General features: G+C 38.8%; 1 long non-coding RNA gene across 1 annotated transcript in view; it reads right to left on the reverse strand.

The window, feature by feature from the left end:
- Positions 1-20,388, reverse strand: part of LOC145536193 (uncharacterized) — a 113,053-nt gene that overhangs the window by 54,892 nt on the left and 37,773 nt on the right. Inside the window, exon 2 of the long non-coding RNA XR_014075693.1 lies at positions 19,923-19,963. This is a non-coding gene — a long non-coding RNA (uncharacterized LOC145536193). The remainder of the gene's footprint in view (positions 1-19,922; positions 19,964-20,388) is intronic.

Below are 20,388 nucleotides of genomic sequence, written 5' to 3' on the forward strand. Positions count from 1 at the left end.
AAATTAGAGTAGTAAAGCTTATCTCCAAAGGAATTATAATAACAAACATTTAAATAGCACTAATGAGAGCCACATACTGTTCCATGTGCTTTACATATATTTAGTCATTTAATCCTTACAACACTATAAGTAAGGTACAGTTATTATCCCATTTTACAAATGAGGAAACTGAGGCACAGAGAGGTTTCTGTATTTTCTAAAGTAAGTTGCCCAAGTTCACATAGTTTGTGACTGAAATGGCTGAAATTCAAACTAAGATATCTGGCTGCAAAATGTGAGCTTGTAACCAATATGCTAAACTGGTCTATCTGAAAACAGACTACCAAGGGAAGATTTTATTTTTAACCGAAGCTATTTAAGTATGGTTATGGGATAAGGCAAAGAAAGCAATGGAGATTGAAATTATTTATAGAGGGAATACCTTATAGAATGAAATCTCAGGAAATTAAGAGGCTTTAGAGAAGATAGAGTTTGGGAAACTTCCTAAGTATATAACTATCTTAGGATATCTTGTTTGTTTCTAATATTTGAGAAGGTAGGACTTAAAGGAGAGCATTGTTTTGGTACTTTGGGTATTTTTGGTCAACTTTTCTAGATTATTCTGCCTCAATTCTTTGACTCATCCAAAAATCCAAATAGAAAAAAGAAATATATATAAGAATAAGTGAAAGAAGAGATAAATACAGTTCTGAAGTTGACTGACCCTCAAACAGAATAGGTGAAGTTAAAATGCAGTGAGTTGCCACAAAGGGAAGAAAAATGTTGGATGCAGAACTCCACTCTCCTTCATAATTTCTTATGGGAAAGCCTTGTATAAAGTCCAGAGGTGTCGGGATTAATCATGGACCATCTTTCTGCACTTCAAATCCTGTCTACCATTTCTAAGCTTACCATTACCAAGATGACTCCCAACTACCTAGAACTCAGTCCAGTTGCTTTATTTGGTCTGGGGATATTGTGACCTCCTCCTCCTTTACATACTGATCTGTATATGCAGAAGGAATGAAGATGAATACTTTGCAAAGAGAGGCCAACCTCCATTGACTTGCAGCTTCTGCAGCCTTCCTTAAATCTGGGCTTCCCTGGTGGCTCAGTGGTTAAGAACCTGCCTGCCAATGATGGAGACGTAGGTTCGATCCCTGGGGTGGGAAGATCCCCTGGAGGAGAAAATGGCAACCCACCCCAGTATTCTTGCCTGGAGAATTCCATGGACAGAGGAGCCTGGCAGGCTATAGCCCATGGGGTCGCAAAGAGTCAGATACATCTGAGCATGCATGCACGCCTGAGAGGCCAACAACATAAAAACTCAAGAATGGAAAATGGTGAAAAAAGAAAAAAAAAACATATTGAACTACACTAAGAATTAAGATCTGACTGCAATCAGCAAAGGTTTACTGGATGCCAATGTACAAACAGGCATCTGTACTAGAGAAAGATGCTGAGGCATGACTGTGCCCTTTTAGGTCTCTCCAAGCTCAACCCACCATCTGCCTATTCAATGCATGAACATTTCCAGGAAGAGCCGAGAGAAAGCAAAGCTCTCGATTTAAAAGGAACAGAGGGATGAAAAGGATGACAAGCATGGAGACACATTCTATAAAAATTCTGTGGATATTAGTGCCCCCTATTTTTATCCTTAAACTGCCATGACTCAGCCTCCGTCCACCAGAAGAACATGCTGCAAAGCTGTCTGCCTATTTAATCACATCAAGACTGGAAAATCTGAAATGAGTTTGCAAAGGGTTGATGTTTATGGAGGATGTATAAGAATTGGTATATGCTAATTCTCTTCCTCATACGACTGTCTGCCATATCTGATATCAACTACAGGCTCCGAGGTAATCTCTATGACTGACTAATCTCAGTCTCAGTAAGCCCAGGCCACTCCAGGAGGGAAATAAGAGGAGTCCACAGAATGTCCTACAGCAGGCAGATTGACTTTATCCCAAGATAAATGATTCATGGCAAATGGTGGAATTTGACTTGGAAAAAAACACATGATGTGTGGAACAGGAAAAGAACAAACACTGTTGCAAAAATTAAATGCTTGCAGCACAGAAATATAATTTAAATACAGCTATTGCTGAAAGATTAAGGGCTGAAAGGATTCATACTTTGAGAAGCCATTTTACTCTCTAACAAGAGAGTAAAGACTATTAAGAATCTTAACATTTATAAGTACTAGTGGACATTTCCATAAAATGACTCTCTTCTCCCTTCTCTCCCCCACTCATCTTCTAACTAAAATCTAAAACAAAAAGGTATAGATTTTAATGTTCTGTTTTCCAGGGATATAAAGAGGGAATACTATTATTTCAGTACACATATATATTTTGGACATGAATATATATAATTTCCCAATTGTCATAAATATGAAGAAAACACATATTCCCATCATTCCTACCAGCTAGCTGTTCGACTCAACAGCTTGGCAGTTGGACCTGCTGGCCTGTGAAGCCAAATAGGTAAGTAAAGACTAAATGAACATCCTCAAGGTCTTTAATTCAAAGAAAAAAGTACTCACTGTTTGAACCTAGGAAATATAAGCAAATAACAAAACTTCTGGAACACTGAGGTTCAAGTTAATAGGGTGGCAAGCCTAAACAAAGGTTTGGTTTGTGACATAGGAGATAGTTTTGACTCTATTCCTATCTGAGGAGGCATTTCTTAAAACATGCCTAGCAGCAGCATCAGAACTAGTGCCATTCAGAAGCCAGTTAAACAGGCAAAGGGAAGACATTTTGAAGGTCTAAGAACCTTCCTCTTTATGGACTACTCACCCCAATGCAAAATGCATTTCCCACAATACACACAGCCTTCCATACACACACACATGAAGGAAGTAAAGAAAACACATTTTCAACTATGACTAAGGATCAATCTGATCAGCTAAAAATTCTTTATCATTATATTGTGTTTTCCTACGTTTCTTCACATTCTGAGCACATTTGCTCTTAAAGTCCATTCAAGGACATACATACCTGAATAAAGAAGCATTTAAATTTCATTCAGATGACAGTGAAAGTGAAAATTCAGTAAAACAGAAAAACACTTCTAACAGTTAAAACAAGCGTACTATTTTACCATTTGATTGTTAAATTACTTGTTCCTGAAAGGAGTTTAATAAAGCTACATGGAGTCCTTTTCACATGCAAAAATAAACACACACACAAGCTAACCATTTGGCTGTCACGGAAATATAAAGAAATCACTGGATAATGAAGAAGAATTCAAGTACAGCTGTCTCACAAAATATGAAAAATCACAACAGGTCTAAACTCACACTTCCCCCAAAGCTAGCATCATTATTACTAAATTATACACAAAAAACCAGCTGCAGTGAGTGAGTGTGACTACTCTTTTAACAATGATACCGACTCAGAGTCAAAGCTTATGTCATCACAGACAAACATGAGACATTTGTCCAATGCTCTTAGCTAGAATTCCTTTTTTTCTGATTCACTTTGGACATCTTTCCAAAATTAAAAGCCAGAGGGAACACACTCAGCTAACTATACACCTGAAATTTAAAAATAAAAAAGCAAAGAATCTCAGGGCTCTTGGACAAGGAGTGGGCAAGGAGTAAGAGAATGGTGTCCTTTTTACTCTCAGATAATGGACCATCAATATGCCAAATCAATAGTACCCAAAAAGCCGCCAGATATGTGGGCATCTCTCTCTTTATGTCTTCTCACAGAAGAATGAAAATACTCCTCTACAGAGATATAAAGAATTATGCTGAAGCAACAATTACTGCAAATACAGTTTGAAAACATACTGGAGGAAATGAAAGAAGATCCTAAAAGTTTCTGGGTTTTCTTTTCTTTTCTTTTTTTTTTTTTTTGCATTCAGACCTCAGATGCATATGGTCTAGGTTGCTGTCATACACTGTCATATTTTACATTGCAAGATATGTTTCCCTAACAGTTGAATGTAAACGGGATTTTGTTACTCAGATCACAAAAAGTGAAATATCTGGGAATTCAGAATTCATTAATCTTTTACCAGAGTTGAGGCATATCATGTATCTTCCCCAGATTCCAAATGTCTTACTCTCAAATTTTTGAAAATGACACATTCTTCAGTTAACTAACTCCTGTTATTATCAGTGCTAAGCGAAAGCAATAACTATACCTGGAAGCAGTAAGTAAAACTTGTAAGAGAACTGATACAAAGAGTGGATCTGGGCATTTAAAATAATAATATGGTATTACTTTAAAAAGTGAGGGGGGGAACTTGCCCCTTATGGTAGTGAGTTCCCTGTTACCAGAGACATCCAAAGATAGGTAGAGTAACACCTATCATGAATTTAGTAACACAATTCAGTCATTGGATGTATAGCAGTGATACTAAGAAGGGTTTTGTCAGGCTCCTGGGCACAAAAGCCTTTGCCTTTCTGTGTCCTCCACTTCTTGATTACAGGAAATAGGCTTCATCCAGCCTCCATGACTTGCCTGAGTTCCAAGGGACAGGTTCAAACAGATACTATTTAGGGAAGACAGGAGATGTGGTGACAAGGGAGGAGCAGTCCAGAAATCATAATGCAGCTTTGGGACAGAGTCTTAGCTCCCCTACAAGGAATATATATACCAATATCTTAGAAAGCTTTTGCAGATACTAAAACCCCCACTAGGTGGGAAAAGTTAACTGTATGCTGCCCACAAACCAGAGACTCCAGACTGGTTAGAACAAAAAGGTTGATGATGCTGACTCCCACTTATCTCACCAACAACCAATCAGAAGAATGTCATTGAACTGATCATCCCCTCTTTGAACCACTATCATAAAACTTCTCACTACCCTCTCAAAGTTGGGACATAACAGTTTTGAGGGCATTAGCCTTCTGTGGCCTCATTTGCCTAGCAAAGGAATAAAGCTGTTGTCTTATACATCACCTAAAACTCACTCTTAGATTTAATTTGGTGTCAGAGTACAGAGAATGGATTCAGCCTCTGCAGTAACTTTTAACGTTCTTTCAAACTTTATGATTCTTTGACTCTGTGAATGCTGCTATGAACTATTTTCTAAAGTGATCATATTTTTTACACAGAAAATACTTCATTATTTTTATAAACCTGCCTTTTCACACATTGAGTCTATTTAAAGATGGCAAACACCTACAATTGTATCTGATGTCTTTATTCTCTTTCATAACATAGATGTGAACATTTACACTTGATGAAAACACAGGCTTATCTTTAAAAATGCATTCTTTTCATAATCAAAGTTGAGATTAAAATAATCAGAAGGCAAGTGGAGGAGGTAAGGTTTAGAAGACTAGCTCATAAGAAGTTTGGGAACAACTAAACTGAAGATTCAAATATATGTATACACGACCTCCAGAATTAAAAAGAGGAAGACAGAAAAGGAAGGGAGAAAGGAGGAAAGAAAATGAAAGAAATCAACCAGCCCTGGTTGGTGGCACCTTTACAAAGTTGTTAGATGAGAGTACCAATGAAATTGTTCATCAAAGCCACACAAGGTCTCTTTCAAGTTGAAATAACAGAATTGACTGGAAAAAGATCCTGGATACTTGCCTACCTCTTAAGCTATGTTCAAAAAGTTCTGGAACACTTACTGTGCCAGGATACTCAAACTATAGCTGCCAACTTAAAAGTATTTACCTCTGAGCCATAAGATATCATCCCATTGGTCAAAATGTATTCACAACAAAACATCATTAATTATCTTTTCAAGAAATAACTAAGCACAGAAAACTAACATCTGAGTCCTTTCTTATGTTTCAAGTATTATCGATTAGAAATGTCAAAGAATCAAAATCTCATTAATAAGCACTTTGTGACTGATCACTAAGTCCAATAAAATTATTTTTCATACAAAAATAGCCATGTTCCAAACCCTGTAAGCAAAAAGGAAAAGAAAAAGTCTTGAAAGAACCTGCTTTTGAGCCCCTCCTACTCCCCACCACCAAACAATCTGATTGGTAATCACTTCTATTACCCAGAGCATAAGTTTTCTTTCCTTGTTCCTTAGTCTCAAAGACACAAAAGGAAAATAAAATGTTGTATCTAGTTTTAAAGTAATCAAAAGGCTAATCAGACATAAATCCAATCTCTATCCCAGAGAAAATCAGTATCTGTCTGAGTTCCAAATCCTCTTTAAACTGTGGAAAGCCACACTTCTGCTAGGATTGGAGCAGCATTGAAGAACAGATTCTAAGTGTTGTTTTCTAAGACTACCACTCAATTTTTAAAAATCAGCATATGCAGTATTTTCTCCTAAAAATAAATAGTTCTTTAGGTTACAAAATCTCAAAAAAATGCTCCAAATTACTTACTGGCAGTTCACCCAAGATACCCATGCTAGTTTGATCCCTCATTTTTATCTAGGATCTCCTTTATATCAGCAACAAGTCCATATGCTTGCCTGTATCACTCTCTCTTATCAAAAAACCCCATCTCTTTTTCCGCCCCCAGACCATCTTGCTTACAGTATCCCATATTCCCATGTGTAATTCCTTCCCCTCCATTCTGACAAGTTTTTGTGCCAAGGTTTCCATTCCTTTTAAAGCATCTCTTCACTTCTGTTAATATTTTCACTTTTGGGCTTCCCTGGTGGCTCAGTGTTAAAGAATCCACCTGCAATGCAGGAGACATGAGAGACACAGTTTTGATCCCTGGGTCAGAAAGATCCCCTGGAGAAGGAAATGGTTACCCACTCCAGTATTCTTGCCTAAAGAATCCCATGGACAGGGGAGCCTGGCAGGCTACAGTCCATGGGATCGCAAAGAGATGGACACGACTGAGAGATTAACACTCACTTCTGCTACCTGTTTTTGCTTATTAACTTCAAACCACACCAATTCCATTTTCTTCAGAACCCTTGAGGTTCCAAACTCCAAACGCTTGGCGTGCCTAAGAGCTAATTAAAACCACACACTAAAAAGGATAAACTAGCAGCGATTGCTTCATTCTGAGCTGACCTTCATATATATAGACTTACCAAGTGGCACTAGAGGTAAAGAATCTGCCTGCAATGCAAGAGACGTAAGAGATGAGGGTTCCATCCCTTGCTCAGGAAGAGCCCCTGGAGGAGGGCATGGCAATCCACTCCAGTATTCTTGCCTGGAGAATTCCATGGACAGAGGAGCCTGGTGAGCTGTGTCCATGGGGTCGCAAAGAGTTGGACACAACTGAATCGACTTAGCACACAGCAAGCTTCATATATATAGTCCTTCTGATCCACCAGCAGCAAGACATGTGCAGTGCTTTTCCGGTTGTACTGTGGCTGAGTATTAAGTCATTTTGTTTCCCTCTGGCTAGACTGCTCTCTATAGAAAGGCTTATGTATTATTGAGACACCTTCCTTGGATTTTGAAGTGAAGAAATGTAGTCCATAAATGCTGGATTTGACTCCCCCGAGTACCCTGCTCTAACAACTGAAATACCATTGAGGTAGGTGAGCAATGTAATCAGTTCAACCTACGTCAAGTTCTTCTCTCACTCATCCAGCAACTATTTGCTAGGCAATGATATGGGTGCTATGGATATAAAAACTCTAAGATATGATCTCATAGTAGTAAGGTTTCTGATGCAACAATGTGCGTGCTTGCATGCTCAGTCGCTTCAGTCATGTCTGACTCTTTGCCACACTATGGACTGTAGCCCACCAGGCTCCGCTGTCCATGGGATTATCCTGGCAAGAATACTAGAGTGGGTTGCCATTTCCTCCTCCAGGGGATCTTCCCAACCCAGGGATCAAATCTGCCTCTCTTATATCTCCTGCATTGGCAGGTGACTCTTTACCACTAGCACCACCTGGGAAGCTTGATCCAGTAATGCTGTATGGCAAATAATTTCAAATTTTCAGTGGACTATCACATTTATTTTGCACATTCATGGATCTATGGGATTGGTTTGGCTGGCTCAGCTGGGCTCATCTAAGCTAGACTGGACTCTAGATGTCAGGTTAGGTTCAGATCTGCTCCGGTCTTCATCCCTGGACCTAGGGTGTAGGAGAAACAGATATTTGAGTCATGTTTTTCTCATGGCATAAGTCAGAAACTCAAGAGGGGTATGTGCAAACATGTGATGTCTCTTTAAGTCCTTGGTCTAGAATTGACAGACTGTTATATCCACTCATATTGTACTGGCCAAAATCATATGGTCAAGCCCCAAATCAATGGGAAATGAATATATATTGTGCCCACATGCCAGGCCATGCTAAGTCACTTCAGTCATGTCTGACTCGGTGTGACCCTATGGACTGTAGCCCGCCAGGCTCCTCTGTCCATGGGATTCTCCAGGCAAGAATACTGGAGTGGGTTGCCATTTTCTCCTTCAGAGGATCTTCTTGACCCAGGGATCAAATGTGTCTCTTATGTCTCCTGCATTAGCAGGCAGGTTCTTTACCACTAGTGCCATCTGGGAAGATATTGTGCCCACAGTGAGCCACAACCAGGATAAAGATGAAAGGAAATGCTGTGAGCAAAAAATACAATCTATCCACATGGTCCACATCATAAACAACTTCCAGCCTAGTAAGGGAGATATAATGAGGGGGAATGCTCATTCACTCAGTCACTGTCATGTCCGACTCTTTGCAGCCCCATGGACTGTAGCCCTCAAGGCTCCTCTGTCCATGGAATTTTCCAGGCAAGAATACTGGAGTGGGTTGCCATTTCCCACTCAAGTGAGGGTGAGTAGGGTCAGCCAAAACTCACCTTTACCATCTCATTTTTCTTAAACTCTATCTCATCTACTGTGCAGAATTCCAGACTGATCTCTCCGTTCCTCAAAATTCCCCTCAAAGGGTTCTGAACCTTAGTGGGTATCTTAAATGACTCTGAGATCTGGTTTTCTAAACCACCATGAAGCATCTAACTATTTTCTCCTGTCTTGCTCAGGGAGCAAAAGCAATGCCTGATTGCTGCCAAAGGCAAAAGAGGTAATCACATGATCGATGGCAACCAAACATAACCACAGTCAGTTGCACTGACTCTGTGCCCAGGGTGTGACACCAATGTCTATACCATGAACACCTATGTCCCATGGTGAAGATACATTAAAGGCACTATTGCCACCAATTTTGTTGATATTTTAAACTCTCAGTAGCTTATATGTTTACCCAAAGAAAAGGAAAAGAGAAACAGCTCTTCAAAATGCCAATCGCACACATTTCAGGCATGCAATAAAAAGAAAGTCTGAGTAATAACCGACTATCCTCAGAATCACCCCTTCAGTTCCTTGGGTTGAGGAATTCACCGTATTAACTTCATTCTTTTTACCTCTATAATAAGCTCTCCCCCAGAAATTCTTAATCCTACATACATATAGATCTCTGGTGGGACAAACTCTAATAAATGCTCTGGTAAACACAACTCAAGGCTGGGATCTGTACTGAATAAACCTAATACAACATGATGAATTCTATAAAAGATTTAGGTTTTATAAATACTAAGAAATAAAAGAGGAGAGAGTGATTTATTTGGCTGAAAGGGTAAGGGAAAGTTTTACACATGAGATGACCCTGAGTGTTGGTTCACTAGGTACACAAGGAGAGAAGGCAGTATAGTCAAGGGGAATGGTGCAGTTAGTCTGTTCAGTTCAGTTCAGTCGCTCAGTCGTGTCTGACTCTTTGCAAGCCCATGAACTGCAGCACGCCAGGCCTCCCTGTCCATCACCAACTCCCAGAGTCCACCCAAACCCATGTCCAATGAGTCAGTGATGCCATCCAACCATCTCATCCTCTGTTGTCCCCTTCTCCTCCTGCCCTCAATCTTTCCCAGCATCAGGGTCTTTTCAAATGAGTCAGCTCTTCGCATCAGGTAGCCAAGAACTGGAGTTTCAGCTTCAACATCAGTCCTTCCAATGAACACCCCAGGACTGATCTCCTTTAGGATGGACTGGTTGGATCTCCTTGCAGTTGCAGGGACTCTCAATAGTCTTCTCCAACACCACAGTTCAAAAGCATCAATTCTTCGGCACTCAGCTTTCTTTGTAGTCCAACTCACACATCCATACATGACTACGGGAAGAACCATAGCCTTGAATAGATGGGCCTTTGTTGCCAAAGTAACGTCTCTGCTTTTTAATACGCTGTCTAGGTTGGTCATAACCTTCCTTTCAAGGAGTAAGCATCTTTTAATTTCATGGCTGCAATCACCATCTATAGTGATTTTGGAACCCTGAAAAATAAAGTCAGCCACTGTTTCCACTGTTTCCCCATCTATTTCCCATGAGGTGATGGGACCGGAGGCCATGATCTTAGCTTTCGGAATGTTGAGCTTTAAGCCAACTTTTTCACTCTCCTCTTTCACTTTCATCAAGAGGCTCTTTAGTTTTTCTTCACTTTCTGCCATAAGGGTGGTGTCATCTGCATATCTGAGGTTATTGATATTTCTCCCAGCAATCTTGATTCCAGCTTGTGCTCCCTCCAGCCCAGCATTTTTCTTGATGTACTCTGCATATAAGTTAAATAAGCAGAGTGACAATATACAGCCTTGACATACTCCTTTTCCTATTTGGAACCAGTCTGTTGTTCCATGTCCAGTTCTACCTGTTGCTTCCTGACCTGCATACAGGTTTTGCAAGAGGCAGGTCAGATGGTCTGGCATTCCCATCTCTTTCAGAATTTTCCACAGTTTATTGTGATCCACACAGTCAAAGGCTTTGGCATACTCAATAAAGCAGAAATAGATGTTTTTCTGGAACTCTCTTGATTTTTCAATGATCCAGCAGAAGTTGGCAATTTGATCTCTGATTCCTCTGCCTTTTCTAAAACCAGCTTGAGCATCTGGAAGTTCACAGTTCACGTATTACTGAAGTCTGCCTTGGAGAATTTTGAGCATTACTTTACTAGCATGTGAGATGAGTGCAACTGTGGGGTAGTTTGAGCATTCTTTGGCATTGCCTTTCTTTGGGATTGGAATGAAAACTGACCTTTTCCAGTGCTGTGAACACTGCTGAGTTTTCCAAATTTGCTGACATATTGAGTGCAGCACTTTCATAGCATCATCTTTTAGGATTTGAAATAGCTCAACCGGAATTCCATCAGCTCCACTAGCTTTGGTCGTAGTGATTCTTCCTAAGGCCCACCTGACTTCACATTCCAGGATGTCCGGCTCTAGGTGAGTGCGAGTGATCACACCTTCATGATTAGCTGGGTTGTGAAGATCTTTTTTGTATAGTTAGTCTGTGAAAAAGACTAATCTTCTCTTGAGCTACATAAAGATCAAATGGCAGGTGAGATAACAAAATTATGCTTTCCCCTGCTAACTGGTCTATCTCCTGGGTAAATTTACGGTGGCAGAAGGAAGCCAGGCTCTAGCACTGTTACTGCATATTACCAAGGTAAAGCAATCTAAAAAGTAAAGAGTGCTATTATTTAGTTAAGGTGGAAATTTCCTAGTTCTAGCTACACACATCATGTTTGACCATCCTTGGCCATAATTCTAATACTTAGAATTAGTAGTAAAAATTCTAGGAAAAAGAGGTGCTTCTGGAAAGTACAATAGAATTTAAGAAAAAATTAATATTCTAAGAAAGTACCAAATATCAGTAGCTGAATGTTGTTGAATGCCTCCATGTTCTCTAATGGTCCCTGGTAATACTGCTGAGTAAACAGAAATATCTTACCCCCCTCTTCCATTTATCTGCCAATACCTACCCTGCTACAGTGGAGTGGGCAGAAAGAGTGTATACTCAGTAGCTGTTACGTGTGGTTGATGTTCTACAGTGTGCACACAACACACTGCCATCTTTCTTCTGAACCACTAGTTCCATCTTCAAATCATAATGCCAACCTTATCCCCACAACTTCTGTGAAGTTGGAAGTACTACCTGAATAAAACTTATACAATAAAATATATATAATATTTAGATAAATAAAAATACCATAATGAAAGACAGATAAAGATAGGGACAGAGAGACAGACATCAAGGAAGAATGAAAGGAAAAAGCTGTATATTTTAGTGTTTTTTTTTTCCCTTAAAAATTTTTTTAATATGGATCATTTTTAAAGCCTTATTGGATTTGTTACAAAATTGCTTCTGTTTTAGGTTTTGTTTTTTGGACAAGAGGCATGTGGGATCTTAGCTTTCCAACCAGTGTTTGAACCTGTACCACCCACCTCTCCCTGCCATGGAAGGTAACTGTTTAAATACTGGACTGCCAGGGAAGTCCCTATTTTAGTGCTCTTCAATGGTGCTTAGCTTTGCATTTTGAACAAGAGACTTCATACTGTAATTTTGTCCTAGACCCCTCAAATTAAGAAGCCTGTCTTCATCTATAATGCAGTCCCTAAAGATGAACAAAAGAAATAGTGCTAGTTATCAGAAAACTCTCTTCTTTCTTTTCTTATCTGAAGCATTTCCTTCTGTATGCCATTGTTCACATGCGAGTCTTTTGGACTGTAGATGTCACAGTTTATTCTCCCCTTTGATAAGATTCCCATACAGCTGAATACTTTGCTAAATGAGCAGACCTTGTTAATAATAATTTCCTCCAAGGGAAAATACAGGAAACTGAAATAATCTATTGCTTTGAATTTCTTTACTGTGCTGGTAGGTACAAATCACCATACCAGAAATAAAACATCTAGCTTCCCCCCTATAATTGGCAAAATTCATGAATTACCACAGAAAAAAAGATAACCTAAAACTAATGCTAGTAAAGTAATGCTCAAAATTCTCCAAGCCAGGCTTCAGCAATACGTGAACCGTGAACTTCCAGATGTTCAAGCTGGTTTTAGAAAAGGCAGAGGATCCAGAGATCAAATTGCCAATATCCGCTGGATCATCGAAAAAGCAAGAGAGTTCCAGAAAAACATCTATTTCTGCTTTATTGACTATGCCAAAGCCTTTGACTGTGTGGATCACAATAAACTGTGGAAAATGGCTACATAATGGCCTCTAAAACACCTGAATCAGACAAGCTACCTTCATCCCCACTTTCCTCTCCCGCATCTCACTAAAATCTTGCAAGGACCACATATTCCCAGAGTTCCAGGCCACTAAGCTTCTGTTGGGATGCTATTTAATTTATTTGAACAATTCAGCACTTGCACTATTTTGCATTAATATAGGCTACAGCAGGATAAAGAAACCAAAGCTAAGCCCAGACACCTCATCACTAAGATAGAGAGATATAATGCCTAAAATGGGCTTGCCTGGTAGCTCAGTGGTACAGAATCTGCCTGTAACACATGAGACACAGGAGAAGTGAGTTTGATGCCTGGGTCAAGAAGATCTCCTGGAGAAGGGAATGACAACACACTCCAGTATTCTGGCCTGGGAAATCCCATGGACAGAGAATCCTGGCGGGTTACAGTCCATGGGATCACAAAAGAGTTGGACACAACTGAGTGACTAAACAGCAACAAGGCCTAGAAAATCTAGAAATTGGGGATAAGGAGGAGAAAGAAGCAAAAAAGAGGCTGACAGTAGTGATTAGCTTGTTTAGTACCCAGTACTATTGGAATACATCAAGTCTTAAAATCATTATTATTTTCTGAGTGAGTGGTAGTCACTCAGTCATGTCCAATTTTTGTGACTCCATGGATTGTAGCCTGCCAGGCTCCTCTGTCCATGGAATTCTCCAGGGAAGAATACTGAAGTGAGTTGCTATTTCCTTCTCTAATTATTTTCTGGGGTCCATGCAATAATTTAATAACAATAGATACCATTTCTGGAGCACTATATATTAGACATCCTACTGGCAAAGTAATATTATTTACTTCCTCCCAGATATTAATCTCATTTTACTGGTGAGAAAACTAATGTTCGGATTCACTTGCCCAAGGTCATACACCCAGTAAAGTGACAACAGCAAAGACTTAACTGCTTACAGAACCCAGGATTTTTACCATCATCCACTCTCTTACATATAGGCTTCTAAGAGGGTCTGACTATGTCAACTGCAGGGAGAGAGATGAAAGGAAATAGTGTATAATCTTTAGGATAACTGACAGAGTCAGGTCTGGAATCCACTCTGACTCCACTATACCTCAGAATCAGGCAGACCTTTAGGAACCAAGTGGAAAAAAACATCCAGAATCCAGCACATCAGGGATACTGAAGCTGAAGTAACATTATTAAGAAGACCAAGGTAAGTTTGATCTTGGGTGAAGCTAGCTGGAGCAGGGATTAAGGACTCTACGATGACATGCATAGGTTTATCCTCAATTGTCTAGAATGGTGTATAGCACATAGGAGGTGCTATGAAGGCATACAGTCAGCATACTTGTGAAATTACTGAATTATCATTGTGTTCCTATAACTTGTGAATATTTCAAAGCAATATAAGTGCTGGAACAATTCAGAGCTAAGGAATGATCCTGTGGGCCAGGGTTATTCCAGGAACATATCTAGGAGAACAATAGCGAGAATACTAGGAACAACTTACATGATGTTGTCAAATCCTGGCCCTTTTAACAAGTAAGGATTCCAAACTGGCCGTGTGTGAAGGATTTATTTTTCTCTGTCTTTTTTAAGAATGAATTTCTTTACAATTGCTAAATATGAGCATCTACAAATCTGGTGGTCTCGTGTCACTTCACCAGAAACAATCAGGCGAGAGAGCTAAAGGAAGCACTGATTTCTTACAACTCGGCACAGGGTACTTTCTGATGTCCAAACACTGTAGAGAAAGTGCTACTCCTAGAAATAAATTACACTCTATTTGGGTAAGTAGGAACTCTGATTTACCACCATGCTTGTTTATAGTCTCACTAATTCATAAGAGTTAATGACTGGCAATGGACTTCCTTGTCAATTATTTTAACTCCCTACTCAATGATGTTTTTAGCAGATATTAAATAAGATAGTGCCAGGATAACTGTTACATTCTCATAAACAAATACCATAAAATCTCAATTAATTGGAATCCAACTAACAGTCCTTTCAATTAAACTGTTTTCCCCACTGTGCTCACATTTTAGTAGAATGATTATTATCACAAGATAAGCTTGTGTCAGAGATTTATTAAAAACATCAGCAGTAAGAAGCCAAATTCGAGGAAAAGCCCTGAGGTTGGTATAGATTCAGCCTAGTCTCTTGCTTGTTAATTCTAATCCTGGACCATGATCACTAATTTCTACCATGAAACCCTAAAGTCCTGAACCAGGGTTCAGTTCAGGACGTTATCAGAGGAGACTGAGAAAGCCTGGGGCCTACAATTAAGGGCCCTGAAAAAACAGCAGGCACCTGAACCAGGAAGCACTACCAGTTATACTGCGTTTGACAGACAGGAATGGGGAGGTCCAAAACCAGATATGAGAAGGATAGGTAGGCCACTGGAAAGTAATCCCATGATTCTGGATATTTGATTAATTGTTAGGCCAAACAAGGAGGCAGTTGCAACAGCACAGAGCCTAAAGCAAAAATGCTGAGTCCCAGAGAAACGAGAGTTCATAAAGTAAAAAAAAAATCAGTTATTTAGGTAGTTGATTTTACTGATTCATCCAGTAAAATTAATTAATTAAATTTATATATTTATTGCACAAACTCTGATACAGGAAAATAAGACAGGCTCTCGGTGCTTACAAATGGGGGTTTTTATAGCCAGTCATGAAAGGGTTCACATTCCATTTCTTTCACTTAACCACCTGTAATGCTGAATTTTGTGTCAAATTGGTTAGACTATAGAGTTCACCCATTCTGCTAATCTAGGTGTTATTTGTGAAAGTATTTTGTAGATGTTATTAATATATACAGTCAGTTTACTTTAAGTAAAGGAGATTATCATTGATAACAAAATCTGTTGAATGCCTTAACAGAAAAGAAGAAATTCTGCCTCAAGCCTGAAACATTAACTCCTGCCTGAGTTTCTGACATGCCAACCTGCACTACACATTTTAGACTGGCCTCCCCCCATAATCTCATAAGCCAGATCCTTAATAATAAATAAGTGGGTGGTTGTGGTTTAGTCACTCGGTTATGTCTGACTCTTTGAGACACCATGGAATGTAGCCTGCCAGGCTCTTCCGTCAATGGGATTCTCCAGGCAAGAACACTGGAATGGGTTGTCATTTCCCTCTCCAGGTAATAAATAAGTAAATCTCTCCCTATCGCCTACTGGTTCTGTTTCTCTGGAAAATTCTGACTGATATACTATTCATGTGACGTTAAGCAAGTTATTCAACCACTTTGAGCCCCAGTTTCCTCATGTAAAAAGTAGGGGTGATAACTACTTTATAGAGATGCTGGGATTATTAAAACTATGATCGAATACCTTATACACTGTCTTACATGTATTAAGGGCTAATAAATGCTATTTTCTGTCTTCTTAAGATAGATCTGACATCATAGCTTTGACCTTCTGCTTGTTCTGACTTTGGATAACTTTCTAATTTTTCTAGGTCTTTGAGAGAAAAAACTATTCTACATCTGCGGAACCCCCTAGAATAAGCTGACCAAGCAGAAATGATGACTGAAAACTGGTGTATGTAGTATATGAACCAGAAGGCAAACACAGGTATAAAGATGGAGGAATCAGGTTTGTAAGGAGAGAGAAGGACACTGGGCAAGAGGAAGGGGGGGAAAAAAGGAACATCTTGAGTATTCTGGAACCTAACATACCAAACGCTTAAGAAAAAAAATAACCACACTTGCCTCAGATAGACACGTGTTGCATACACATGCATATAAACACATACATATTTCAAATACATTAAACCCTTAAAAATAAATCAATAATGAAAAATCTATTAATACTAGAAGAAAATATTTTAGGAGCTCGAGATAAAAGTTTAAGATCTTCTTTTAAAATGATTCACACAAGCAAAACCCGTAATGGAAGAAAATAATAAATTTTACTATACTAAAATGTAAAAATGGTATGCAAAAAAATTATTAAACCAAAGTGGAAAGCAAGTAACAGACAGGGAGAAGATATCTGGAATGCATTTAACCAATCAGGAATAATCAAAAGACTCCCGCAAATCCATAAAATAAATGACAACTCAGTAGATAAAAAAGGCAAACGATTTGCACAGGCAATTTACAGAAACAAAAACACAAATGGCCAATAAACACACAAAGAAATAATTAACCCATTAGTTCTCAGGAAATGTAAGTCAAAAAATAAGCTATGGATTTTCACATATTATTAACAAAAAATTTAAAGTCTTATTTTGTTAATCAAGTGGGACCTAATAAACTTAAAAATCTTTTGCAAAGCAAAGAAGCCATTGACACAGCAAAAACACAACCTATAGAAAGGGAGAAAACATTCACAAATGATGTGACTGACAAGGGATTGACATTCAAAGCATAGAAATAGCTCATACAACTCAATATCAAAACAAGAAACAACCCAATCAAAAATTGGACAGAAGACCTCAATCAATAGACTTTGGAACAAAGGACACTTACAGATGGCTAACAGGCACATGAAAAGATGCTCAACACTGCTAACTGAAAAATGTAACAGTGAGTTTTCACCTCACATCTATCAGAATGGCTGTCATCAAAAAAATCTACAATTAATAAATGTTGGTGAGTGTGTGGAGAAAAGGGAACTCTTGTACAAGGTTGGTGGGAATGTAAGTTGGCTCACCCACTATAAAAAACAATATGGAGATCTTTAAAAAAACAAAAACAGAACTACCATATGATCTAGTAATTCCACTCCTGGATATATCTCTGAAAAAAAAGAAAGCACTAATTTGAAAAGATACACGCATCCCAATGTTCATAGCAGCACTATTTACAATAGCCAAGACATGGAAGTAACTCAAGTGCCCATCAACCGAGGAATGGATAAAGAAGATGTGATATATATATACACATACATATATATACACACACCACATATATATATATATATATGCACACACACACCATATATATACATCACACACACATATATATATGATGGAATATTACTCAGCAATAAAAAATGAAATACTGCCATTTGCAGCAACATGGATGGAACAAGAGAATACTATGCTTAGGGAAGTAAGTTGGAGAAATACAAATACTAGATGATATCACTTATACGTGGAATCTGAATGATAAAACATGAATGTATATGCAAAACAGACTCAAACATTTAAAATAATTTTGTAGTTATCAAGGGGGAGAGGGTGGGGATGAGATGGTTGGATGGCATCACTGACTCAATGGACATGAGTTTGAGCAAGCTCCAGGAGATGGTGAAGGACAGGGAAGCCTGGCGTGCTGCAGTCCATGGGGTCACAAAGAGTCAGACATGACTGAGTGACTGAAAAACAACCAAGGGTGGGGGAAGACACAAATTATGGGTACGGGTTTAACAGATACAAACTACTATATATAAAATAGATAGATAGACATAGAGAATGGACTTGTGGACACAGTGGGGGAAGAAGAAGATGGGACAAATCGTGAGAATAGCATTGAAATATATACACTACCTTATGTAAAATAGTGAGTCGGAAGTTGATATATACGACAGGGAGCCAAGCCTGACACTCTATGATGACCTAGACGGGTAGGATAGAAGGGGGATGGGAGGCTCAAGAGGGTGGGGATACATATATAATTATGACTGATTTGCGCTGCTGTAAGGCAGAAACCAACACAACACTATAAAGCAATTATCCTCCAATTTAAAAATTTAAAAAAGATAAGCAACAAGAATTTACTGTATAGCACAGGGAATTACAGCCATTATCTTATAATAACCCATCATGCATTATAACCTGCAAAAATACTGAACCAATATGCTGTATACCTGAAACAAACACAATATTGTAAATCAACTACACTTCAATTTTTTAAAGTCTGATTTTGTTAACAATATTTGCATAAGATGCGAAGAAAATGCCATGAAGAACTCTGGAGGGCAATTTGATAATGCATAATTATTAACATTGCTTGTACCCACAGATAAAACAACTTTAATCAGCTCCATTACCCTTTCAGAAAACACTTGCATTTGAACACACAAAGTCATATACAAAATTGTTGATTGCAGCCCTGTTTCTACTAGTGACAATTTGGAAACAACCTAAAAATGCAGGAATAGGAGAACAACTAAGTCAACTATAGAGCATTCATATTATAGAATGATACAAAGCTAGTAAAATGAATGAACTAGATACACATGCACCAACAAATACTCTTCCTAGACACTTTGCTGAGTGAAGAAAAAACAAGTTGCAAGACACTTTGTACAGAAAAATGCCAATTATGTGATCATGCACACAGGCATGCAGAGGCACCTACACACATACATACATACACACACACACATACACAATGCCGCTGCTAAGTCACTTCAGTCGTGTCTGACTCTGTGCGACCTCATAGACAGCAGCCCGCCAGGCTCCTCTGTCCCTGGGATTCTCCAGGCAAGAACACTGGAGTGGGTTGCCGTTTCCTTCTCCAATGCATGCATGCAAGCTAAGTCGCTTCAGTTGTGTCTGACTCTGTGTGACCCTATCGACAGCAACCCACCAGGCTCCTCCTTCCACAGGATTCTCTAGGCAAGAGTATTGGAGTGGGTTACCATTTCCTTCTCCACACACACAATAGGAACATACATATATAAGTATGAAAAAGCCTGGCAAAATTTTGTAATGATAAGACTCATACTCATGGAAGTAGTTAATTCTGAGAAGAAAAGAGTAGACTGGAGCTGAGACTATTATCTCATATGCAATATTTCATCGCTAAAAAATAAGAATGTAATTGATATTAATTAAAAAGAAAAGAAACCCTGAAGCCCTGCAATAAGAAGACAAACTGCTGAAGACGTCTCCCTGGCATGAAATAATTCTCCGAGTTCACAGCTACAAACTACTTGGCCCTGCGCATCTCTTTTGGCCAAGGCTCTACAACTCTATATTTCCTCAGCACCAGGCCACAAATCTGTCCAAATCAATGACTTCTTCCCTGGACTCAGGCACAAAACCATATACAGATAGGAAAATGGTACTGGATCCAAGAGATTTGAAATGAAAGTTCATCCCAACTCACCAAAATGTCCAAAGTCCTCCATCTTCTAATAGGTTGCAGGGCTGAAAGCCAAAACAAAGGAAAAAAAGGTCAACACATTCATATTTTTAGAGTTCACACTTCTCTGCTTGTGATACTCTGTATTTTGGTCCTTCTTCGGCTGTTTCAATAGGTATTTTTCCATTTTTAAAACTTGCAACCTGGTAAGCTGCCTCTGTATCAGTGAGCTAGCTAGAATCTGTCTCTCAATTGCCAAGCACCAACTATATAAACTCTTTTTTTTTTAAGAAAATAAGTGGTCTTTGGAGTTTTGCTCTTTGTACTAGTATATATCCCAGGTGTCTAAAATAAGAATACTCTAACAATAGCAAAATGACTAGAACTTGTTTCATCAAACAGTTACCTTTGATGCAGATTGTGTTTCACAACAAAAGAACTATATCATGCTTATACAAGGCAATTAAGCTACAACATGGTATACATTTTG

The sequence above is a fragment of the Giraffa tippelskirchi genome, chromosome X, assembly GCF_054371585.1.
Source record: "Giraffa tippelskirchi isolate mGirTip1 chromosome X, T2T-mGirTip1v1.2.pri, whole genome shotgun sequence".
In the NCBI taxonomy this organism is placed as follows: Eukaryota; Metazoa; Chordata; class Mammalia; order Artiodactyla; family Giraffidae; genus Giraffa; species Giraffa tippelskirchi.